General features: G+C 43.6%; 1 protein-coding gene across 1 annotated transcript in view; it reads right to left on the bottom strand.

Annotated features, from left to right (window-relative positions):
* Window positions 1-26522, bottom strand: part of palm1a (paralemmin 1a) — a 250110-nt gene that overhangs the window by 205922 nt on the left and 17666 nt on the right. The window lies entirely within an intron of this gene.

Here is a 26522-nt window from a genome sequence, read left to right as displayed (position 1 = left end):
TGACCTGCTGAGCATTTCCAAATTTTTATTTTTATCAGATTTCCAGCATCAGCAATACTTGAAACATGGAATATAAAACACAGAACAGTACAGGCCCTTTGGCCCACAATGATGTGCCAAACTTTTAACTTACTCCAAGATTAATCCAACCCTTCCCTCCCACCTATCCCTCCATATTTCTTTCATCCATGTGCCTATATCTAAGAGTCTCTTAAATCTCATTAATGTATCTGCCTTTACCACCACTCCCAGCACTGCATTCCATTCACTTACCACTCTCTGTGTAAGCAATCTATTTCTCATATCTCCCCTAAATTTTCTTCAAACCACCTATAAGTATGTCCTCTTGTATTAGCCATTCCAACTCTGGGGCAATGGCACTGGCTGTCCACTCTATCAACGCCTCACCTTATCCATCTCTATCAAGTTGCCTCTAATCCTCCTTTGCTCCAAAGAGAAATGCTTTAGCTTGCTCCACCTCTCCTCATAAGACATCCTCTCTAATCCAGGCAGGATGCTGGTAAATCTCCTCTGCACCTTCTCGAAAGCTTCCACTTCCTTCCCGTAATGAGGTCAAAGAACTGAACACAATACTCTGGTTGAGGTCTAACCAGAGTTTTATGGAGCTACAATATTACCTCGAGGCTCTTGAACTCAATCTCCCGACTAATGAAGGCCAGCACACCATTTGTCTTCTTAACCACTCTATCAATTTGTGCAGCAACTTTGGGCCAAGATCCCTCTGTCCTCCACTCCGCTAATAATTCTGCCATTAACTCTGTTCTCTGCCTTCGAGTTTGATATTCCATGCATGCCTACTTTATCAATGTCTCTTATAATTTTATAGACCTCTTCTCTACCTTCTCTGGAGTGTACAGGTGCAACGTGCCTTCCTGACTTGCATAGTCTATGCTCCAACCAATCAAGGCAAACATGCCATCTGCCTCCTAGAAGATTCAAGGACATTTATCATCAAAGAATGTATAAAGCCTTGAGATTTGCTTGCTGAAAGGTAGCCACAAAGCAAGAAACCTGAAAAGAACCCAATTTAAAGAAAACAAAGACCAGCACTCGAACGCAAGAGAAAGAAAAAAAATACAAGTCATGCAGACAATTGAGCAAACAACAGAATTCCGAACCAAAATGAATCCCCATATCCGGACCCCGAGGCAGCCTGGAGCCTCGCTTATCAATTCATCATACGAGCAGGAATGGAGCACAGCAGCCGGGGCAGGCTTCATAGCCTTAGCACCAGGGAGATGACCATCACAGAGAACAAGTGAAATCGGCTCTCATCCTGACTGACACCCTGTCTTTTCAGTCCATTTAAACGGAACAGTGAGAGGCTCCCGTGTCCTGGAGAGAGGAGTGAACCGTGGAGAGCAAGCAAAGTTGGCTCTCACCTCCGATCTGGGCCGATTACTCGATTTGCTTGTGTGACCACTTTCAGGGAGCTATGGACTTGGATCTGATATCACAACATATAATCTGAAAAGAAGACTTAGGTAACACACATAAAACACTCAAGGAACTCAGCAAGTCAGGCAGCATCCAAGGAGAGGAATAAATAGTCAATATTTTGGGTTAAGACCCTTCAACACGGCTTGGGTAACTATGGAACTGAAATCAAACCATGGCAGAGATAGAAAGTGGGTAGAAAAGAAGTCATCCTTATTTATTAGCCAAAAGGATATATATATAGATGTGTGTGAGCAATCGTTTGTGTGGGTTGTGTGTGAGTAGGTGGTTAGTGTGGGATGTGTGCGTGTAAGCAGGATTTTGATGTGTGTTTGTTGGGTGTTCATAAGAAATGCTTGAGAGATTGAAATAAAACTTCAACTGACCATTAAGTAAATGCAGCACATTTGTATTCTGAGGGATGTGCATAATTAAACATACAGTATTGCCATATAATTCTAAATTATCTGGACTTCATTGGTAATAATTCAGGAAGCACTTTATCAGCTATGTTTTATGAACTGGAGAACCAGATACCAGGATCACATCACAGGGACTGCAGTGAAGTCAGAATCAATGAGAAAGTAACCCTTTGTTGCCAGCCTGCTCACTTCTTATTGATTCTTAAGACATGGGTGTCTCTGACTCTGCGGAATACAGCATTAGCTACTATAGGCAGGCTGAGAGCACCTGTTAGATGCACTGGATTAAATACCAAGGACGTGTCAGACTCTCTGTCTTGGCTGGTGCTCAGGCATGCCTTGTGCCCATGTGTGCAGTAGTCCTGTGCCAACAGAGTCAGTGGTCTTGTACCAACAGAGTCAGTGGTCCTGTGTCAGCAGAATCGGTGGTCCTCTACCAGCAGAACAATCGCATTCAGTATGGAGAAATGTAACCAATAAGCACCATGTACCCAGAAAGAGGAACTCCTCCTGTGTGAGAGCCAGTCACAGAGAATCCCACTTTTCCACAATGATAACCGAACTGGCCTGCTGAAGGAAGGTCATCAGCTCTGATGAAGGAGCTTGGCCTGAAAAGTTACTGCCAGACCTGTGTGCTTCCTGTTCTTGGATTTTATTTCCAATTTCCAGCCTCTATTTACCGGTTTTAGATCTGATGCACCATCAATAACTCTCTGAGACGTGAGGCGAGATATCGGCTTTTATTGACTGGAAGAAAGAACAAGTAGTAGTTGACCACCATACAACATCCTGGAGACTGAGGGCAGGGCTCAGGCCTCAATCGCCTTTATACCGGGGTCTGTGGGAGGAGCCACGGTTTGTGGGAGGAGCCACGGTCTGTGGGAGGAGCCACGGTTTGTGGGAGGGGCCACAGGAGCAGTCAGCGAGGGGGCGTGTCCAGACAGGTATATGTAGTTCACCACAAGATTATAGAATAGTACAACAAGAATGGTAAAACTGGTAAATGTAAATCGAAGACCTGCAGGCTGGAAATTGGAAATAAAGTCGGAAAACAGGAAACTCGCAGCAGGTCAGGCAGATTGGGTGAATGGGCAAATAAGTAACAGATGGAATAGTGTCAGGAAATGTATGGTCATCCACTTTGGTAGAAGCAATACAGACGTAAATATTTTTTAAATGGGGAGAAAAATCAAAAATCAGAGGTGCAAAGGGACTTGGATGTCCTTGCGTAATATTCTCCACAGGTTAGCTTGCAGGTTGAGTCAGTGAGAAGGATGACAAATGTAATCTTATCATTCATTTCAAGAGCACTATAAGAGCAAGAATGTGATGCTGAGGTTTTATAAGATGCTGGCCAGACTGCACGAAGTATTCTGAGCTGTTTTGGGCCCCTTATCGAAGAAAAGATGTGGTGGCATTGGAGAGGAGGTTTATGAGAATGATTCTGGGAATGAAAGGGTTGATGGATGAGGAACATTTGATGGCTCTGGGCCTGTAACTCACTGCAGTTTACAAGAATGAGGGAGGATCTCATTAAAACCTATAAAATATTGAAAGGCCTAAATCGAGTGGATGTGGAGAGGATGCTTCCAACAGTGGGTAAGTCTAAGGTTAGAGGGCACAACCTCAGAAAAGAGGGACGTCCATTTAAAACAAAGATAAGGAGAAACTTTTTGCCAGAGGTGCTGAATCTGTGGGATTCATTGCCACAGAAGGCTGTGGAGGCCATCATTGAGTATATTTAAACTGGAGGTTGATTAGTTAGTGCATCAAAGGTTATGGCGAGAAGGGAGGAGAATAGGGTTGAGAGGGAAAATAAATCAGTCATGACGGAGTGGCAGAGCAGGCTAGATGGGCTGAATGGCCTAATTCTACTGTGTCTTAAGGCCTTATGGTCTAGTACAGGCCATTTGCCCCATGATGTGCTGATTTTTAACCTACTCCAAGATCAATCTAACCCTTCTTTCCTACACAATGTTAGCAACTATTTTTCTTTTATCTGTGCACTGATCTAACAGAACCTTAAATGCCCCAAGTGTATCAGCCTCTACCACCCCCCCCCCCCCCCGGCACTGCAATCCATGCACTCATCACTCTCCATGTAATAAAAAACCTACCTCTGACACCTCCCCTGAACTTTCCCCCACTCACCTTAAAATGATGTCCTCTGGTAATAGCCATTTCCACCCTGAGAAAAAGGCAGTGGCTGGCCACTCAATCCATACCTCTTAAAATTTTATACACCTCTATCGTCCTCCTCTGCTCCAATGACAAAAGCTTCAGCTTGCTCAACTAGACGTGTTCTCTAACCCTGGGAAACCTCCTCTGGGAAACCTCCTCTGGGAAACCTCCTCTGGGAAACCTCCTCTGGGAAACCTCCTCTGCAGCCTCTGGAATGCTTCCATGTCCTTCCTATAAATGAGGTAACCAGAACTGAATATAATACTTCAAGTCCAATCCCACCTCACCACAGTTTTATAGAACTGCAGTAGTACCTCGTGGTTCTTGAACTCCAAACCCTGACTAATGAAGTCCAGCACGCCATGCACCACCCTATAACTGAAGTAGGATCTTTGAGGGTTTGTTGTTTCCAGCTACCACGTTTCTCTACCTTGTATCCATGCTTACATTTTAAGAGTGGCTGTTGAGCTCAGTGGGAAGCACAGAAAACGACATCATGTACAGATCCTTACTTTCTTATGACTGTGCTTACGTAAACCTGCAGCAAGAACATTGCAAGGCATTCTGCCTGATTTAAGAGACACACATGATACTGAACATGAGCTCAACTTGGCACATCAGCAAGATCTACGTGGATCAGCAGGATAAAGAAAAGCCAAACAGAGCAGAGAGCTTATGACTCTGTCATCACTAAAGGGAAGAAAGGTGGGGTCCAGAGAAGGATGGAGATGCATGAGGAGTGGGAAGGATATCCACACAATGACTAACCTACGTTGGCACCAGATCCAGATTCATGAGTCCTTGGCCTCTCCTTTTCCCTCCAGCCTCACGACACTGCCTTGCAAGGCTGCATTCTGCTAATTTTAGCCTCTTTTCCAGCTCCCAGTTTTCACCCCACGATTGGGTGCTGTGTCATCAGTTGTCTAGGTATCATTAATTTTTCACCTTTGATACGACCAAACCTTTGATGATAGTGTAGCTAAGATTGCTACAATGTGGTGTCAGACACCCTGAGCCAATAGGCTGGTCTTGGACTAATTTCCACTTGGCATTATTTACTTATTATTTAATTATTTATGGTTTTATATTGCTATATTTCTACACTATTCTTGGTTGGTGCGACTGTAACGAAATCCAATTTCCCTCGGGATCAATAAAGTCTGTCTGTCTGTCTGATCTGATGGAAGTGGGTTCAGGATGTACTGAATAAACGTGCCTGTTGCAGGCCTGAGGGAATACTCCATTGTTGCTGTTACCTTCCTTTGTAAAAAGATGTAAAGCTAACTGCTGTTTGTGGAAGCAAAAAAAAACCCTTTGATTCCACTCCCAAGAAGAGCACCAGTTCTCTCTCCCTAGTATCCTTGGCTAAAATTAGGCTACCTTGGCATCATCATGTTTATAGGCAGCTTTCTGCTTATGATTAAACAGCTGTCTTCTGCCGACACTATTACACATCAGATACCCCACTACACAACAGATACATCATTACACATCAGATACCCCACTACACATCAGATACATCAGTACACATCAGATACCCCACTACAGATCAGATACCCCACTACACAACAGATACATCATTACACATCAGATACCCCACTACACATCAGATACATCATTACACATCAGATACATCAATACAAGTCAGATACATTACACATCAGATGCTCCATTGTTTTTAACTCATAGTTTCAGGTTGTGAAAGGTACCACTAGGACATCGGATTATTGAATGAGCACAGCATAATTAAGCCTCCATGTACAAGAGCAACTCTCCAGTTCTAGCCCTGAGCCTTTTGCCATTGCCATGCCAATTCCACCTGGAAATTCACACTGGAACCACAGCTTCAGGAAGTCCAGTTCAAGTCCCAACCGGCTTTAAAGAAAAACAATTCCAACCAGTTATGCACATAAACATCCCCTCCTTGAATGTAGAACATATAACTGGGGGAAGGGGAGAGCAGATGGGATCAGTGGGGGAGGGAACCCAGTGGGTGGAATGTGTGGGTGTTGGCTAGATGGAGCAGAGGAAAGAGATGGAGTAACAGGGACTGTGATGATTGTATGAGGAACTGGGTAGATCAGCTGAGAGGAGAAAAGGGACAGAGGGCAGAATTGGAAGCTGGAGAAGTTGTTGTTCATGCTGTTGGTTTGTAGAATACCCATGGGGAATATGAGGTACTATTCCTCATCCAGCCCACCCTGAAAGGGCAGGAGGCCAAGGACAGACATTTCAGTTAGGAAATGGGAGAAAATTAAAATGGCTGGCAAACATGAGCTTCAGCAGGCAAAGCAGGTATAGAGCAAAGGTGATGAACAAAGTGGTTGCCCAGTCTGCATCCAGTCTCACTAATGTAGAGGAGGCCACAATAGCAGCTCTGGATGCAATCAGTAACACTGGGGGATAAGCATGTGGAAGACTGCCTCACCTAGAAGAGCAGCCTGGGGCCCTGGCTGGTGCTGATGGTGGGAGTGTAGCGAGAGGATGACATTTCATCAGATTTCAAAGAGTTGAAGACTTCATTGGGCTACTCATTCACTCCTGTACCACTGTGTTGACCCCTCTGGTAAGTCTGTCTGGCCAGTGGGACAGGGTCATCCAGAGTGACACTGCCCTCATGGTCCTGATCTCCAAAACAGCCCTTAACTCCATAACCAATCCCAGCTCACTGGACACTCTGAACAACCCCTAGTCTTTAGTCTATGGCCTTTAAATCAAGCCATCCCCAGTCTCCAACAGTCTGTACAAAGATTCATCAATGGATCTCTGTTTCTAAGGAAGCACTAAACTCTGGTCACCTGCTCCCCACACACGTACCTCCAACTAGTCACCAGCCTAGGAAACCCACAGAACACACTCCTACATAGTCGAGGGTCTGTATGGGGCTGAGGTCTCAGCCTCTGCTGATCTCAATGAAACCTACCAAATTCTGAAAAGCCTAGATAGACTGAATGTGGAAAGGGTGTTTCTAATAATGGTGGAGTCTAGGGCCAGAGAACACAGCATCAAAACAGAAGGATGTCCCTTTAGAATGGAGAGGAAGAAGAATTTCTTTAGCCAGAAGGTGGTAAATCCGTGGAATTCATTGCCGTTTTCAGCTGCGGAGTCCAAGTAATTTGGTATATTTAAAGTGGAGGTTGATAGACTCTTGAACAGTAGTGTTGTCAAAGTTTATGGGGAGAACACAGGAGACTGAGGCTGAGAGGGACTATAAATAAGCCGAATGCCAGCAAAGACAATGAGCCTATGGCAGCAGAGATGATGGGCCAAATGGCCTCACGCTGCTGCTATGTCTTATGGGCACATTCTTCACCACCATTAGAAGTATCTGCAGGAGGCACTGTCTCAAGAAGGCAACATCTATCATTATAGACACCACCATCTTCTCACAAGCATCATTATGTGATACCACAGTATGTGGCACAGAAGCCTGAAATTCCATATCACCAGGTTCAAGAACAGCTACTTCCCTTCAAACATTCAGTTCTTGAACCTACCAGCAAACCTCTAAACATAAGAGTTTAGCAACATTATAATCACTTTGCACTAAACACATGTACTTGTGCCTATAATAATAAACTTGACTGACTTTGAATCGAAGTTTTATACAGCTGCACCATGACTCCTCAAGTTTTACTCTCAGTGCCCTGACTGATGAGGGCAAGCATGCCGTATACCTTCTTTACCACTAGTGTTGACTTTTTCAGGGAGTTCTGAACTTGTGCCCAAGATGCCTCTGGACATCAATGCTCCCAAGTGTCTCATCATTTTCTGTGTACCTTCCTCTTGCTCTTAACCTCCCAAAATGCTTCAATTTACATATCTTCATCTGCTATTCCTCCCTCCTCTTAGATGCTCAACTGACCTTCATCCTGCTGCAGCTTTTGACAATCTTTCCGTTAATCTATAACTCTGTCCATTTTTGTGGTATCTGCAAACTTACTAATCAAATCAACAATATCTTCATCCAAAGCAATTATATATACAGCAGCACTAATCCCTATGGAACACTACTGGTCACAGACTTCCATTAAGAAAAATACCCCTCAAACCCACTCTCTGTCTTCTCCAACCTAGCCAGTTTACCAGCTCACCTCTCTGACTAAAATGCTGATCAATTTCTAGATCATTATACTTTCCCTCACACATTCAATAGAAATTGTGGAACGGGTCTTCAATACAGCCAAGATCCCGGAAATAGAAATGGAGGGATTTACAAATGGGGAGGAGAGATTAATCCAAACTTGAAAGAGGGACAATACACCTGGGACTTTAGTGATGGGACTGGATGCCAGTGAATTTATTTAGATTTGGGTTTGTTTTTATTTTATGTGAAGAATAACATGACTGTGTCTGAAATCTCTAATCAGACATTGTTGGCCAATCAGTAGCATTTACTTATCATTTGCAATTGTAATCCACAATACTCAAATATCAGGAGTAGGTTTATTTATGTCCTTTGACTTAAATATTAACTCACACATATAACAATAAAACAAAGTGTCAAATATTTATTTTGGGTCTTAGTGAAGTTTAGACATTCAAAGAGAATAAATGATAAGATGACATGTGATTTTGAGCTGTGACTCTGATTTTGAGCTGCTTTGATGAAATCTTCAAGAAGTTGTCAAACCAGAGTTAACCGCATATTTTTAATGAGATGGTAACAACTTCAAAGTAAGATCAGTGCCCATATTGTCTTACAACAAGCCAAATTGGAAAATGCCTCAGTCATGGTAACAAGACTGGTTCATTGCCAACATTGATGACTCTTGATCTCCATGTCACATTTTGAGATCACCTCTTCTATACTCAAGACACTATCATGAATGTGAAACAAGGGGACAAATAAAGGTTTATTTATATACTAAATGGTGGGAATGCTGAACAATGACAAAATGGAGAAGCTGAGTCAGTAATATTGGATTTTTTTCCATACAGAAGGTGCTGGGTACATGAAACAAGCTGCCAGAGAAAGTGGTAGATGTGGGTACAATTACAACACTTACAAGACAATTGGACAAGTACATAAATGGGGACAGCATGAAGGCTTAGAGGGATATGGGCCAAACATGGGGAAATGGCACTAGCCAAAATAGACAACTTAGTCAGAATGGATGAGTTGGGCTGAAGGGCTTATTTCTGTGCTATATACTCTTTATATTTGTCATTTAGAATGCAGGAGAACATGGAATGACAGATGATTGGAAATCAGAACAATGGATGCTGGATGCAAATCAACATTTTAATTTCCAGTGAAAAGATTTTCTGCTCCACACCTACCCCAGCTCTCCAAATATCTGTCACATTTTTTTGTTCTACATCAAACATAACTAGTTTCTGTACAGACACCCTCCCTATCCACAGAAGCCCCAGGCTTCTCCATTTATCCCAAGTCAATAAATACTAACCCAAAAATGGACAAGCGGAAAGAAGAGAAAATCAGTTTGGAGCATCATTCTGATCTGCAGCTCTGTGGCAAGATGATCTTGGGTCCTTTCTGAAAAGAATATGTAACATAAAACAGTACAGCAGAAAAACAAGTCCACTGTCCACCATGTCTGTGCTAATCATGATGCCCATTTAAACTGATTCCATCTTTCAGCATATGTTCTAACAATGGGACAAGAAGCAAGCAGGATTTGTCATCTTCTACTCTTGGGCCTGAAGTTCTAATTGTACTTTTGATCGTTGCATAGCCCCCTAGTAAGTCAACCTCAGTGACCTCCCCACTCAATCTTCATGTGCTGTACAACCTTCTCCTGTGAGCTGAACAAAGGGCTTTACCATGGCACCCAGCTGAAAGGGGAGATAGGATCTCAAGTTAAAGTGACAGGTTCCACCTTCAGTGTGCAGCACTCTCTAGGAGCTACACTGCAACATCAGCTTGGATTTTAGAGCAGGAACTTTTCTCATGATATCCTGACTCAGAACTGAATGTGACAACATTGAGCCAGGGCTGACGTCAGTGTCCACTCCACTTTTACTACAAAGGGTGGTGCAGTGGCTATATTTGAATTTCAGGAAAGCTCATTACAGACCCAACCCCCAATTTGAATAACTCTTGATACAGCTATACTATGATTGACAGCAGTTGGCATGGATCCCAACTGGGAAGGTGGACCTGCCTCTCATCTTTGAGGAAATGGATCGTCAGAAATATACTGTGACAGGGTTTCCACCGGTCTTTTGATGAATTTCCTCAAGAAAGGTTGCCCCTTCAACAGAAAGCTGTGAGGATTACAGATCTGACTCACAGCCAAAATCCATAATTCCTTGAAAGTGGCGTCACGGGTAGATAGGGTCATAAAAAGAGCTTTTGGCACATCGGTTTCATAAATCAAGCTATTGAATACAGGAGCTGGGATGTTATGTTGAAGTTGTGTAAGACGTTGGTGAGATCTAAACTGAAGTATTGTGTACAGTTGTGGTCACCTGCCTACAGGAAACATATCAATAAGATGAAAGAGTGCAGAGAACAATTACAAGGAGGTTGCTTGTACTTGAGGACCTGAGTTATAGGGAAAGATTAGGACATTATTCCCTGGAGTGTAGGAGAATCAGGGAGATTTGATCAATGTATACAGAATTATGAAGGATGTAGATAGGGTAAATGCATTTTCCACTGATGTTGGGTGAGACTAGAATTAGAGGTCAAAGCATAAGGGTGAAAGGTGAAACGTTTAAGGGGAACATGAGGAGGATCTTCTTCACTTAGAGGGTGGTGATAAGCTGCCAGCGTGAATGGTGGATGCAGGGTCGATTTCAACATTTAACAGAAGTTTGGATAAGAACTGTACATGGATGGGAGAGGATTGGAGAGCAATAGTCTGGATGCAGGTTAATGGAAACAGGTAGAATAGTAGTCTGGCATGGACTAGATGGCCATAGAGACTGTTAACGTGCTGTAATGTCCTCCGTCTCTGTGGTTAAGCAGAGAGAAGAACTGTAACGACATTTGGCGGCTTGATGGGACAATTCTTCATGCTCTGCTTCAAGGCACAGTGCTGGGGCCATCATTGTCTCTGACGTACATCAAGACCTGAACTCTGAAATCCAGTATAATTGTTCATAATTCCAAATGGGATTAAACTGGGAAAGGCTGTGGAATAAGAGCAGGACTTAACAGTGAAGGCCAATAGGCACTGAGTGTAATGGAAAGAAGCGTAGAGTCTTGCAGTAAGAGGGAGGAAACCCTGGTGAAGCCGGTGCTCAAATGAAACATCCGGACATTTATTGCATCACTACTTAGTCAAATTTGGGAAGCCAATTAGAGGGAGGACATATACAGTAAAGGATAGGGTACTAAGGAATATTGATGACCAGAGACTCCTTGGAGTCTAAGTCCACCGAAAGTAGCAACACGGCTAGATAGAATGATGAAGAAGGCATATGTTAGGAGTAGCAAGGTAGCGTAGTGGTTAGCGCATTGCTTTACAGTGCCTGGGTTCAAACCCTACTGCAGCCCGCACAGTCTGTTCTCCCTGTGCTCCAGTTTCCTCTCACATTCCACAAGTGTTCTGTTAGGGTGAGGGAGTTTGTACATGCTATGCTGGTGCCGGGAAGGTGAGAAGTGATGTGACAGAAGTATATAAAACTATGAATGGGATTGATGAGATATATCCTTTTCTCATGGCAGGGGTATCAAAATCAAGGGATAGGTTTAACGTGAGAGGAAGGAGTTTTAAATGGATCAGTGGGGTAAATTTATTACAGAGAAGGAGGTCAATATGTGGAAAATAGTGTCAGAGGAGGTGGCTGAAGCAGATGCAAACCCTTTCTTTAAGAGGCATTGAAGGCACACACTTAAATAGGCAAGGTATAGAATATTATGGGTCTCATGTAGGCAAATGGGATTAGTGTAAAAAGGTCAGCATGATATATGGTGGTCTGAATGATGCATCGCTGTCCACTAAAAGATGAGAGATTTCCAGGAGACAACCAGCCTTCCCAATGACCACATCTGCACCTCTTTCTAAAGATGTAGTCCATTTCTTACCAACAGAGGCACATTACCACCTATGCCTTCTTGCCTGTCCTTTCGATACAAATGGCAGGTGAAATTAATGAATACTTTGCATCAGTCTTCACTGTGTGCCAGAGGCCCGTGAGTGTCAGGGAGCAGTGTCAGGGAGTGAGTGCCATTGCTATTGCAGTGGAAGAATAGCTAAGCAAGTTGAAAGATCTTAAGGTGGATAAGTCACCAGGACCAGATGGACGACATCCCAGAGTCCTGAGAGAGGTTGCTGAAGAGATAACAAATGCATTGGTCATGATCTTTCAAGAATCACTTCATTCTGGTCTGGCATGGTCCCGGAGGACTGGAAGATTGCAAACGTCACTCCACTCTTTAAGAAGGGAGGAAGGCAGAAGAAAGGAAATTATAGACCAGTTAGCCAAACCTCAGTGGTTGGGAAAGTGTTGGAGTTTATTTTTAAGGATAAGGTTTCAGGTACTTGGAGATTAATAATAAAGTAAGTCAAAGTCAGCATGGTTTCTGTAAAGGGGAATCTTGCCTGAAAAATCTGTAGAGTTCTTCGAGGAAGTAACCTGTAGAATGGACAAAGGAGAGGCAGAGGATGTCATTTACTTGGATTTTCAGAAGACATTTGATAAAGTGGCACACATAACCCTGCTTATCAAAATAAAATCCTATGGCATTACAGGAAAGATAGTGGCATGGACCGAGGAATGGCTGACAGGCAGGAGGCAGCGAGTGGGAATAAAGGGGACCTTTCTCATTGGCTGCCGGTGACTAGTGGTGTTCCTCAGGGGTCAGTATTGGGACCGCTACTTTTCATATTGTTGGTCAATGATTCAGATAATGGAATTGATGGCTTTGTGGCAAAGATTGTGGATGGTGTAAAGATAGGTGGAGGGGTAGGTTGTGCTGAGGAAGCAATGTGATTGCAGCAGGACTTAGACAAATTGGAAGAATGGGAAAAAAGTGGCAGATGGAATACCTAAATGTATTATCATATATGGGAAATGTATGATAATGCATTTAGGTACATGGAACAATAGTGTGACTATTATCTAAATGGGGAGAGGGTTCAAACATCAGACATGCAGAGGGACTTGGGAGTCCTTGTGCATGACCAGATGGTTAGTTTACAGGGTGAGCCTGTGGTAAAGAAGGCCAATGCATTATTGGCATTTATTTCAAGGGGAATAGAATATAAAAGCTAGCAGAATATGCTGAAGCTTTATAAGATACTAGTCAGGTTGCACTTAGAGTATTATCAACAGTTTTGGGCCCCATATCTCAGAAAGGATGCGTTGTCATTGGAAAGAATCTAGAGGAGGTTCATGAGGATGATTCTGGGAATGAAGGGGTTAACACATCAGGAGTGTTTGGCAGCTTTGGGCCTGTACTCACTGGGATTTAGAAGAATGTGGGGGGATGTCATTGAAATCTACCGAATGTTGAATGGACTAGATAGGGTGGATGTGGAGAGAATGTTTCCTATGGTAGGGGGTATCCAGAACCAGAGAGCACAGCCTCAAAATTGCAGGGTGGCCATTTAGAACAGAAGTAACAAGGAATTCTGTTAGCCAGCGAGTAGTGAATCTGTGGAATGCTCTACCACAGACTGCAGTGCAGGCCAAGTCCATGGGTATATTTAAGGCGGAAGTTGTTAGTTTCCTGATTGGTCAGGGTCTCCTCCAATGTCTTATGGTCCTATGGTCTATTACCTGATCATTACCTAGTCCACTACTGAATTCATTAGTTATCCACTTATTAATTCATTGCCTAAAACATGAGATATTCCATGATTCACCACCTAATTCACTACCCAATGTACTAACTAATTCACTACCAAATTTATTAACCCACTTAATGATCTAATCCTCACCTAAACCATTTATTAATACATTACCTAATCCTTGACCTATCTCAGCCCGCCTACAATTGTTTAGCAGTCAATTAAATTCTAATTTAATCCTGCATTTTTCTGTTCAAGTGTGGACCCCAGGTCCTTGTGTTCACAACTTGTGGGTGTGTCACTTCAGAATCTCCTCTCCAGCATAAGAAGCTCTTCCACAAACTCCCCAACCTCCAGCAATGGCTTCTCATACCCCACACCTTTGCTGCTGCGTTACTGCAGCTGCCTGGGCCCCAGTGCCCTGGCAAACTGCTTCTGAAACTGTTCCAGCCCTCTTCCATCTTCACACCTTCAGGGGAGCTTTCAGCCATCACAATGACCTACTCCTTTTTCTTGAATGCCCTTTGTCCTGTATGTTCTACCCCCTCAAACAGCTCGGTACAATGAATGCAAGTGAACTGGGTTATTCAAAACTCTGAGATGCTGAACTGTGGAAAATTTCCATTGCTCCTTGGGGTGAATGCACTTACCAACCGCAAAACAACGGAGGCCATTTTGAAAAGAAAGGCTTGCTATGATCTCTCTCAAGTAATGTTAGAAGCACATTTGTAATAATTTATAGCAAAGAATTCAATTCAGATATTCAATAATGTGATAGTGGCGTGGGAGCATTTGACAGAATTAATAGATCAGCTTATTAGCCACAGCCGGATTACTTCATTGGGAGTCTAGACAGACCTACTGCTGTGGATTCATCAGCTGCCTTATTGCCGGCCTGCCTCAACACTTCACTCCACTCTTTCTTTTGCTGGAACTGATTATTCTTCAAAGTCCCAAAATAATTAATATTTCCTTCAAAGCCCTAATGTTGATTAAACTGGTGTGAAGCAGACTCCACCAGCAGTTACAAAGCCATGGTTTTGTGTCTCTCTCATATCCCAGGGCCTGATGTCAAACAGGTGGGAGAGTGACTGGCTTCCCATGATGCACTGCAAGGATGGGCGTTCATTCCTTGGTCTTTACCTTCTGCTGGAAGGAGCAGCAAAAAGAGCAGGGATGAGAGCCAGGGAAGACTCGGAGTGAAGTGCCAATATTGTCTGGAAATTGCTGGACATGATGGGGAAAATGAGAAGGAAATGGATTAAGGGATTGATGCACCATCAATAACTCTCTGAGACGTGAGGCGAGATATTGGCTTTTATTGACTGGAAGAAAGAACAAGCAGCAATTGACCACCATGCTACATCCTGGAGACTGAGAGGCAGGGCTCAGGCCCCAGTCGCCTTTATACCGGGGTCTGTGGGAGGAGCCACAGGAGCAGTCAGCAGGGGGGGCGTGTCCAGACAGGTATATGTAGTTCAACACAGGGATGTAGATCTCTTCCAGCAGGAGTCGAAAGCTGTAGTTATCCTCTCTGTGTTTCTGATTGAAGAGAGTTCATCATTGTTCCCAGTAGAGGAGGGTTCCTGCTCTCACAGCAAGAAAGGTCACGTCATCTCTCCCCCACCCTGTACTCATATTTCATTAAGGGGAGAGTTAATTCACAGAGACAGCCAGGACAGAGCAGTTGCTTGCCACTGGTTTTGTGTCAGCTGCTAAATTTGGACACACTCACCTCTAAGTATGATGCAGTGTCTCTGCAACAGAAATAAACATCTGTTTCATTGATGTCAACTGAGGGAAATGTATTGGCCAGTGAAAATGCAGAACTGCACCATATGATCAATCTGGAGGTACAGATGTGTCCTCAGTTAACATCTTCTCTAAGAGTTGGCACCTCCAGCAGTCAGCTCTCCCTCAGTAATGCCTTGGATCGACAGCCTAGATACAGTTCTGAATTCTTGGATTGTTCCTGGCTGTTTTGGAAGGTTATGGAGCTGAAAACCAAAACTTTCTAACAGTCCTGTTGAAGGGTCTCAGCCCGAAATGCTGACTGCTGATTTTCCTGAGCTGCTGAGTTCCTCCAGTAAGTGTTGTTCGGTCACGAAGGCTGGCAGTGATCCAAAAGTAACAGGTCTGCATGACCTTCCAGGGATCACTTGTGATGGTCTGCTATCGCTGCACGTATTCAATGGACAATGTTGGTGCTAGGAGCACAGGGCTGTGCTTTATGTTCTCACTTGCCTTGCATGCCAAGGGGAAGGGCAAAGAGGCCAATCAAACGGCAGTAACACACATGCAAACCTTTTGCCTGGTAGTGAAGATGGCAGGCAAGCCAGCCAGGCTGGTGGGAAGACCTAACATGGTGAGGCCACTTGGATTTGGAAGATCTTCATACCAGATCCCATCACACACTTAGCACACACACCCCATCTTCAGTCTGGTTGGGAAGTAACAGAGGCTGTGGAATGGATTTACTGTCAAGGAGTGGAATAAGGCATTAACATGCTCCTAGTGACCATCTCCTGTCCCCTGCTGAGATTGACCAGGATGGTATGTTTGATTAAATCAGACTTGTCTCTGACATTCCAGGGAGAAAAGGCTTCTGTACGTTTTGCACTTCCCCTAACACAGCCAGATTACCTTCACAGAGAGCAGCAGCATGTGCAAAGGCGAACACTTCAATTTCAGAGGTTAGGGACAGAGTGATTTTTAATTTTGATAGGGTAAGGGAACATGTTTTCTTGGGAGGGAGTGAGGTGAGGTGAGTGAGAGAGTCTGGCAGGAGGGTATAGGTAGTAATTGGGTGGAACAAAAGCTCCAGAGACGAGGTGATTATTTTTGCATGCAGTAATCTGCTAGGTTTCAGAACCCAAAGCAATTATGTTCAGTCGTGCGATTATCTGAAGATGGGAGATCTGTAGCAATAGACAAGGAGTAGAATTAACTGAAGACATTTCACAGAGTTCTGACCAAGAAGCTGCTGTATCTGAAGAACAATCCCATAGAAGGCTGAAGAATTGGGAAAGGATCCCGACTAATGAAACAAATACTTTTAAAGCAAATAATGCTAACTATTATCCATATGCATTATTGAGTGAGTGTGGAGTTGTGTTAATGTGCGAACACCACTAGTGAGTGCACTGAATATTGCATGAAAGCAAAGGCCTTGGGGAGCCTGTTAACCAGACTGACTGCATTCGACGGCTGGAGCTCTGTCTGACCTCATTGTGCAACGTCTCTGGAATAATTAAACAGAAGAGAGCCTGGGGGCAGCAACTGTCTGCCACTGATGGTAGGTAGTGATGAGCTGATACAGGTAAAGCACATTAATATCCTACAACAGTGTTAAACAAAGACTTGCAGCATCTTTCCCAGTCACAGCACCTCCTGGAGCCCTCCGCGGACAACGACACGCATCGTATACAGTGCAGCAAGCACAGCAGCTGGACTTTGTACAGCAAGGTCAATCAACACCGGATTTTGTACAAGGACCTGAACACTGTAACAAACTTCTACAGATCTACTGTCGAAGGTGTCCTGACTGCTTGCATCATTGCCTAGTACAATAATTCAAAGGCGTTGGAATGAAAGGGGTCATAGAGAGAAATAAACTCTGCCCATCATGGGGTCATCTCTCCGCACTAACAGTACTATCTATAGGACACACTGGCTCAAGAAGGCAACACCTATCATCAAAAGTCCCCAGCACCGAGCCGAGCCACGCCAGCTTCTCACTGCCACCATCAGGCAGCAGACACATGTAGACTTTAAGTCCCACACTGCCAGGTTCAACAACAGCTACTTCCCTTCAACCATTCAGTCCTTGGCCCAACTAGCACAACCCTAATCACTATAGTTTAGCAACAATATGACTGGCACTTATCCTTGTAAGTGGAACAAGTGCTAAACCTGCCCTTACACTTCCTCCCTTACCACCATTCAGGGCCCCAGACAGTCCTTCCAGGTGAGGCGACACTTCACCTGTGAGTCGGCTGGTGTGGTATACTGCGTCCGGTGCTCCTGGTGTGGCCTTTTATATATTGGTGAGACCCGACACAGACTGGGAGACCATTTCGCTGAACACCTACGCTCTGTCCGCCAGAGAAAGCAGGATCTCCCAGTGGCCAAACATTTTAATTCCATGTCCCATTCCCATTCTGATATGTCAATCCATGGCCTCCTCTACTGTCAAGATGAAGCCACACTCAGGTTGGAGGAACAACACCTTATATTTCGTCTGAGTAGCCTCCAACCTGATGGCATGAACATTGATTTCTCTAACTTCAGTTAATGCCCCTCCTCCCCTTCTTACCCCATACCTTATTTATCTATTTATTATTCCCCTCCTTTTTTCTCTCTGCCCCTCTCACAACCACTCTTTGCCTGTTCTCCATCTCCCTCTGGTGCTCCCCTCCCCCTTCTTTCTCCCTAGGCCTCCCGTCCCATGATCCCTTCCCTTCTCCAGCTGTGTATCCCCTTTTGCCAATCACCCTTCAGCTCTTAGCTTCATCCCTCCCTCTCCTGTCTTCTCCTATCATTTCGGATCTCCCCCTCCCCCTCCCACTTTCAAATCTCTTACTATCTTTTCTTTCAGTTAGTCTTGACAAAGGGTCTCAGCCCGAAACGTCGACTGTACTTCTTCCTATAGATGCTGCCTGGCCTGCTGTGTTCCACCAGCATTTTGTGTGTGTTATATGACTACATTGATTACTTTGCATCAATATTGATTTGTTTTTGTTCTAATTGTCTTCTTTCTTGTTAAAAATTTTGTATCATTGTACTTAATTTGTTTTTCTTGTGAATGCTATGTACCTGCAAGGAAGTTTCTCATTGCACCTTTGCATACAGGCGTGTGACAACAAACTTGACTTTGTCTTGGACATGAAGATGTGACTCAGATTGGGATTTTGTCCTAACGAAGGCAAGAGGCTACCCACTGAAACGCAACTAGTTACTGACTTATCAGACCTAATCTATGAGTTCCATAAGGGACATGCAACAGTGCTCTGTGTATGGCATTGTAATCCAGTGAATCTGGTGAACACAACCTAGTACAGCATCATTAAGGTCACCCATAAACTCCTCCTGTTTCTCCATTCTATCCCTATCCCCAATGAGTAGGAACTTCATTTCACAGTTGTACAAGACATTGGTCAGGCCACATTTGGACTACTCTGTATTGTTCTAGTTGTCTTGCTGTAGGAAAGATGTCATTAACCTGGAGAAGGTGCAAAGAAGGATGTAGCTGGGACTGAAGGGCTTGCGTTGTAGGGTAGGTAGGCTGGGACTTGCTTCCCTGGAGAGTAAGAGGCTGACTTTACAGATAAGGTGAAAAGCCAAAGTCTTTTCCCAGGGTAGGAGTGTCCAAAGCAGGTGGGCATTGGTTTAAAGTGAGAGGAGAAAGATTTTAAATGGTCCTCAGAGGCAAATATTTCACGTGGGGTGGTGATTATATGAAACTAACAGCTGAAAGAAGTTGTAGTGTGGATGCAATTACAATGTTTAAGACATTTGAACAGGTACATAGATAGAAAAAGCCTAGAGGGATATCAACAAAACTCGGGCAAGTTGGTCTGGATGGGCGAATTGCACTGAATGGCCAATTTCCATGCTTATGAGTCTATGATCGAGATCTTCACGTAGGCTTGATGAAGGAGAGCCTGTAGATGCTGTGTGTTTAAATTTCAAAGGGCAATCGATATGGTGCCCCATAAAAGCTTAGCACACAGGATAACACAGAGCTTGGAGATGTGATAACAATGGATTGAAGGCTGGTTATCACATTGAAGACAATGAGTTGGAATAAATGAGAAATAATGTAGCTAGTCAAGTTCCCACAAATCAGTCCTTGGTTCTCCCTCATTCATTTATTTATTATATATAGGAGGGACAGCAGCTGAGGTATCCATTTATTAATGACATGAAAACTGGTGGGAGAGCATGAGGTAATTTGGATGCTGCAAAAGGTTGAAGGAATGGCTGAAAAGTTGGCGAATGAAATTAAGTGTAGGAAAGATAAAGTCAGCCACTTCAATAAGAGGAATCAAAAGACAGACTGATGTTTAAATGAACAGTGACTGCAAACGTATGGCGTACAGAGGGATCTGGGTGTTCTTGTGTGCAGGCACAGCAAGGGATTAGAGATTAAAACTAGAGAGGTTTTATAGGGGCCTCACCAAGAATATCATTCACAGCTTTGAGCGCTTTATTTAAGTAAGGTTACAATGGCTTTGGACAGTCCACAGAGATTGAACGGGCTAATTCTTGGGATGGGAGTGTTCACTGCCAGGAAGGAATTAGATTCTTTAGAGTCGAGAGGAATAAGGAGAGATATTACTGGAACATGTAAAACCCTGAGAGTGTATGGCAGGGCAGAAGCTGAGAACTTCCCAATAGTGGGAGAGTCTCGAATGAGGAGGCCTTTTGATTACTAAAGAATGTTGAAATTTCTTTCCACAGAGGCTGGAAATTCTTGCTCCAGAGAGCTGTCATGGAAATGTAGTCACAGAGCACTGACAAGGCCTATCCAGCCCACGCACACCATCAGGTCCCCATTTACACTCAGCTTACTTCGTTCCTCCAGACATTTGCATCAGCTCCACCCAGATCCCACCTTTCACTTACACCTGTGGGCAGTTAACCCACCAAACAGCCCTTCTTTGGCATGAGGAAAAAAACCATAAAGCATCTGGAGGAAATCCAAGCACAAACGTGCAAAATCCACACAGACAGCATCGAAGGTCAGGACTGAACCCAGATCACTGGAGCTGGGAATCAGCAGCCCGAATGTTTCCAGTCACCCTGTCACTGCACTCAGGAAATCCTCCACAACTTCCTTCTCTCTACCTCCAGCACAGACTTAAGTCTTCTTTTGGTCTGCCCACTGTGTTTCCATTTTAGTCTGATTAAGTTTTTGTGTTAAAAGTGCATTATTGTTACTGAGTTGATTGCCTCAGGAAATGTCACACAGGAAGAGAGGGCAACAGCACTCAGCTGCATTAGAGAGTTTGGTCTCAGTTGCTTGACAATATCCCTGGTCTGAACCTGACAAAAGGGGTTAGAGAGCAATTGGAGTTTTTTCAATGTAATTCCAAATAAGGTGGTCTGTTACTAACACTACCCTGTGGTGGGGGCTCGAGCTTTCCTCCTTATTAACTCAAGCCCGCCATTTACCAGAGAAGACATTATAATCACTTTTTGATTGCTTCTTGCATCTAACTTTTAATTATCTGTTGACATGGAGAACTAATTCTCCTTGAATTACAAGCAACACACACAAAATGTTGGTGGAACACAGCAGGCCAGGCAGCATCTATAGGAAGAAGTACAGCGGATGTTTTGGGCTGAGACCCTTCTTCAGGACTAACTGAAAGAAAAGATAGTAAGAGATTTGAAAGTGGGAGATGGGTTTCCTTGTGCCTCCTTTGAGGCTTTCGACTATCCAATTATTACATGAAACATGTCCCTTTATGGTCCAAAATTGATAATGTCACCTTATCCAAAGTTGAAATCCATTCGCCAGATCTTTGTCTTATCATTTAACCTATCAACGTGTGAGTTTTCTCCTCACGCAGAGTGTCACAAAGTGTTGAATCTTTGACCAAATGGACACTAGACTTAGTTAAGGGCCAGCACTGATCCCACTACTCGTCACTCCATCCTCTTTGAGTACAAATACATTACACCAATTTTCTGTCTTTTACTGCCTGTTCAATCCCCTACCCAGCTTATTAATTTATCTAAGATTTTTACATTTTAGTTTTACTTAACAGCTTCTTGTGTGAAAGTTTATTAAATGCTTCTTAGAAGTGCAAATAAGCTACATACCTTACATTTCACCTTTTGCTATTTTTAAACACTATCCCAAAAAATTAATCATGTATTTTAGATGTGACTTAGCCATTAAAGTGCAAATCATGAAAGGCTGCATATTATCATTGGAATAGGAACCTACAGAAAATGACCAGATCATTACTCAGTATAATCACTAACTGCAAAAGATGCAGAACCTGCAGTAACTTGTTTTTCTGGCACAAGCTCTGATTAGCACTGGTTTGGTCGTTTTCTGGGTGAGGAACATATTTGTTGTGTTCCTCAGTCATTGACATCCAACTTGGACAGACTCTTAAACAGGGGTGTGCTCAAATTATTTCCACCTCTCTTATCATGTACATTGGTTAGGATTTGTATTCAATGTAATGACTCACATTACTCATACAAGTCAGAGATATTGTGGCCAGTGATGATATTCCAAGTGTAAACGTGACCTTTCTACATGATCAGTAAAACTTTGTTCAGTAAATTCACACACTGAATTGTTCAGTTATCACCAACATGTTACCTGCAGAACCAGAGAAGCCAACACACTCCATCCTCAATAAGAAAGTTGACTGTGCTATCCCACGCCCGCACTTGGTCAGGTTTCAGTCACCCGGCTGAAGGTTTACTCCCAGCACACAGGCAGAGATTATATGCATATATGCTAGAAGTAGAAATAATTTTTTGCACAAGTATAGTGTTATTCTCCCTTTCAAAGTGTGCATAAAAGACACTCAGCTCATGGGGGAGATGAGACATTACTTCATATAAGGCAAAACCTAATAGTACCAGTGGTGAGGACTGTGAAGTTGAAGTCAACAGAGGCACGAGTGTGTTTGCAGGTCTGCTTTGACTCAGTGGACAGGACCATATTTAGGGATTTGAATGAATATGTCACAGCCATCACTGACTTTATCAAGACCCTTCAGGGATGAGTGTGTGCCTGCAACAACATATCATGTCTTCACAAATGAAAAGCCCTGGATGAACCAAGAGACTCACAGTCTGCTGAAGGTTAGATCTGTGGCATTCAAGATGACTGGCCCAGAATCCTACAACACTGTAAGTCTAGTTGCAAGCCACAAAAGGACATTGTGAGAGTAAAAAGGCACTTCCATGTGAAATTAGCGACACGGTGAGCTATGGAAGGGTCTGCATGCCTTTGCTCCCTGCAAGGTGAAACCTAACTGTATCAATGAGCCCATGCCTTTTATGGACACTTTGAAGGGAAGAATAACAGTGCAAACCCTCACAGCATCTGATGATCCTGCGTTCTCTGTCTCAAAGGTAAACGGCAGAACATCCTTCAAAAGGGTGAACCCCTAGCAAGGCACCAGGGTCAGGGTTAGGGTTAGGGTACTTGCCAAGGTACTGACACCCTGTGCTGATGAACTGATGAGAGACTTCAATCTCTCCACTGCTGTAGTCGAAGGTTCCCACCTGCTTCAAAAAGGCATCAACCATACCAGTGCGTATGAAGATCGGGATGCTTCACCAATTATTGCCTGGTAGCACTCCCGTCTATGTGATGAAATGCTTCAAGATGTTAGTTATGGCTGGAATTAACTCCTAGCTGAGCAAGGTCCTGGACCCACTGCAACTCGCCTACTGCTTCAACAGGTCTAGGGTGGACGCAAACTCACTGGCTCTCCACTCCTTTTGAGGACAACTAGATAGCTACAAGCCATACATCAGACTACCGTTTGCTGATTACAATTCAATGTTCAGCACCTCAGTCCTCTCAGTTCCCTCAGTGCTAAGCAAGCTTCGAAACCTGGGCCTCTGTACCTCCTTCTTCAACTGGATCCTTAACTTTCTCATCAGGAGACCACAGTCAGTGTGGATCAGTTATAACATCTTGTCCTCACTGACAATTAACACACTCACACCTCAAGGAACTGTCCGTAGCCCAATGTTCTCTCTCTACACTCATGACTTTATGGCTAAGTACAGCTCAAATGCCACCTATAAATTTGTTGATGGCACCACTGTTGGTAGAATCTCAGATGGTGACAAGGAGGTGTACAGGAGTGAGATAAATCAGCTGGTTGAGTGGTGTTACAACAACGACCTTGCATTCAACACCAGCAAGACCAAGGAGGGAAAGTTGGGAGAATGCACACCAGTGCCCATTGAGGGGTCAGTGGTGGAAAGAGCTAATGCTTCAAGTTCTTGGGCATCAAGGAGATTTGGAATGTCACCACAGACTGTAGCAAATTTCTACAGATGTAGAGTGGCAAGCATTCTGACTGGCTGCATCACGGCCTGGTACGGAAGCTCCAATGTACAGGATCACAAGAGGCTGTGCAGAAGGCGCTCCCAACCTTTGGGACCAATATCATTAAGCAAGGGAAGCCATCTCCATCACGACACAATCTTCCCCACCATCAAGAACATCTTCAAGAGGCAGTGCCTCATGAAGTTGGCTTCCATTATTAAGGACCTTCACCATCTGGGACAGGTCCTTATCTTATTACCACCATCAGAGAAAATGTACTGGAGCTGGATGACCCACTAACCCCTTCTGCCATCAGATTTCTGAATAGTCCAAAAACTCATAAACACTATCTCATTATTCCTTTTCTCACTGTGCTATTTCTTTATTTTTGTAATTTATGGATTGTTATGTCTTGCCTTGCACTGCTGCCACAACACAGTAGAATTCACATCATACATCAGTAATAATTAATCTGATTCTGATTCTGGTAACTTTCATTCCTTACATGCAGACTCTGTGTGAAGCTTTCTCCAATCTATTATCTAGAATTCAACACATCAAGAATTCAGCCTAATCCTTTTAGTCTTTCACATTTTCTTTGAAAATAAACATTACTCAGCCTGATAAACTGGTCTTCTTCCTCCTGAACTTGCCCACTATCACTCTCAAAGACACATTTTCCACAGGATGCGCTGACTGAAATAAATCAAAATTATCCACAGATGTTTTTGGTAGAAAGTTGTTTTATTATGCTTTCATTTGGCATCTCTGAACATTTTCTTTTTCCTGGCAAAGACCAAATATCATTGGTCCGTTTTGCTGTGTGGATGATGTGGAAGCCACAGCAGCAATTAAAAATCAATCCCACTGATTACATCCTTCATATACACGAGTAGTAAGACTCTTTATGTTACGTCTCCATCTAAATGTGAAATGTGCAATTATAGTAATCTATAATAAATATTATGTACAATAGGATAGTCAATATAACACAGAAATACAGTTGCGTCAGCATGAATTAAGCAGTCAGATGGCCCGATGGAAGAAGCTGTCTCGGAGCCTGTTGGTCTTGGCTTTTATGCTGCGGTACCATTTCCCAGACAGTAAAAGCTGGAACAGTTTGTGGTTGGGGCGACTTGATCCTTTAGGCCCTTTTTGCACACCTGTTTTTGTAAATGTCCTGAATAGTGGGAACTTTACATCTACAGATGTGCTGGGTTGTCCACACCACTCTCTGCAGATTCCTGTGATTGAGGGAAGAACAGTTCCCATACCAGGCAGTGATACAGCCACGCAGGATGCTCTCATTTGTACTCCTGTAGAAAGTTGGGGGTTCATACCAAACTTCTTCAACCTTCTGAGGTGAAAGAGATGCAGTTGTGCCTTTTTCACCACACAGCTAGTATGTACAGATCACGTGAGATCCACAGTGATGTTAATGCCAAGGAACTTAAAGCTGTTCACCCTCTCAACCCCAGATCCATTGATGTCAATAGGGGTTAGCCCGTCTCCATTCCTCCTGTAGTCCACAATCAGCTCCTTTGATATTGTGACATTGAGGGAGAGGTTGTTTTCTTGACACCACTGTGTCAGGGTGACGACTTCTTCTCTGTAGACTGCCTCATTATTATTTGAGATTAGGTCAATCAGTGTGGTGTCATCAGCAAATTTAATTAGCAGATTGGAGCAACACAGTCATGGGTATACAGAGAGTAAAGGAGGGGGCTTAGTACACAGCCCTGGGGGAGCCCACTCTTCCCACCTGCCAGGGATCTGGCAGGAAGTCCAAGATCCAGCTGCATAAGGCAGGGTGAAGGCTGAGGTCTCTGAGCTTCTTGTCGAGCCTGAATGGAGTGATGGTGCTGAATGCTGAACTGTAGTCCAAGAACAGCATTCTCACATAAGCATCCTTCTTCTCCAGATGTGTCAGGACGGTGTGTTGAGTTGTGGCTATTGTGTATTGCGTCACCTGTCAATCGGTTGTGTTGGTAGGTGAACTGTCGGGGGTCCAGTATTGGTGGTAGCATGTAATCCTTAACCAGCCTTTCAAAGTATTTGCTTATTGTTGAGGTGAGTGCGTCAGGGCGCCAGTTGTTCAGACATGTTAACTCGGCCTTTTTAGGTACAGGGACAATGGTGGACAATTGGTCTGATGTGCACCACCTTTCGTGGAATAATATCTAAGCCAGGCTACTAGAACAATGTGAAGCAACTTTAAAAGTCATGAAGAAACATATAGTGTGAAATATTAAACTTCCCTTCCCACGTAATGGTGGCCAGGACTCGGTTAGGTTAAAGGAGAAGAAGTAACATTGAAAGATGGGACAGTGTTTTCATCCCATTACACCCATCTCTGCTGCTATTTTATCGTTGCAGATTGCAAGATGGACGTCCTTGTATTTCAGTCAGTCTCCCACTGTTCCTGGGAAATCTGACAGCAGACGGAGGTGGGAAGAGGAGGTTACTGATTCAGTAAAGTGCACATAAATGTGTTTTTTCAACTTTATCAATGCTTTTAATTAATTCACAACACTTAAAGGTGTTTTAAGTAAACTTAATATTCTTTCAAACTATTTTAAGTATTTTAAAGATTTTTATTCATTATTTAAATTGTTTTATCTGCTTTTAAGGAAAGCTTAAAAGCTACGATGTCTAATGGCCAGCGGGAATAGTCTGAGAGATGTGCCTCAGTATCTGCCACCTGAGGCCTCTTCT

Source organism: Hemitrygon akajei, chromosome 16 (genome assembly GCF_048418815.1).
Source record: "Hemitrygon akajei chromosome 16, sHemAka1.3, whole genome shotgun sequence".
NCBI classification, from domain to species: Eukaryota; Metazoa; Chordata; class Chondrichthyes; order Myliobatiformes; family Dasyatidae; genus Hemitrygon; species Hemitrygon akajei.
The sequence above is the reverse complement of the archived record's forward strand: the minus strand, read 5'-3'. Positions and strand labels throughout refer to the sequence as shown.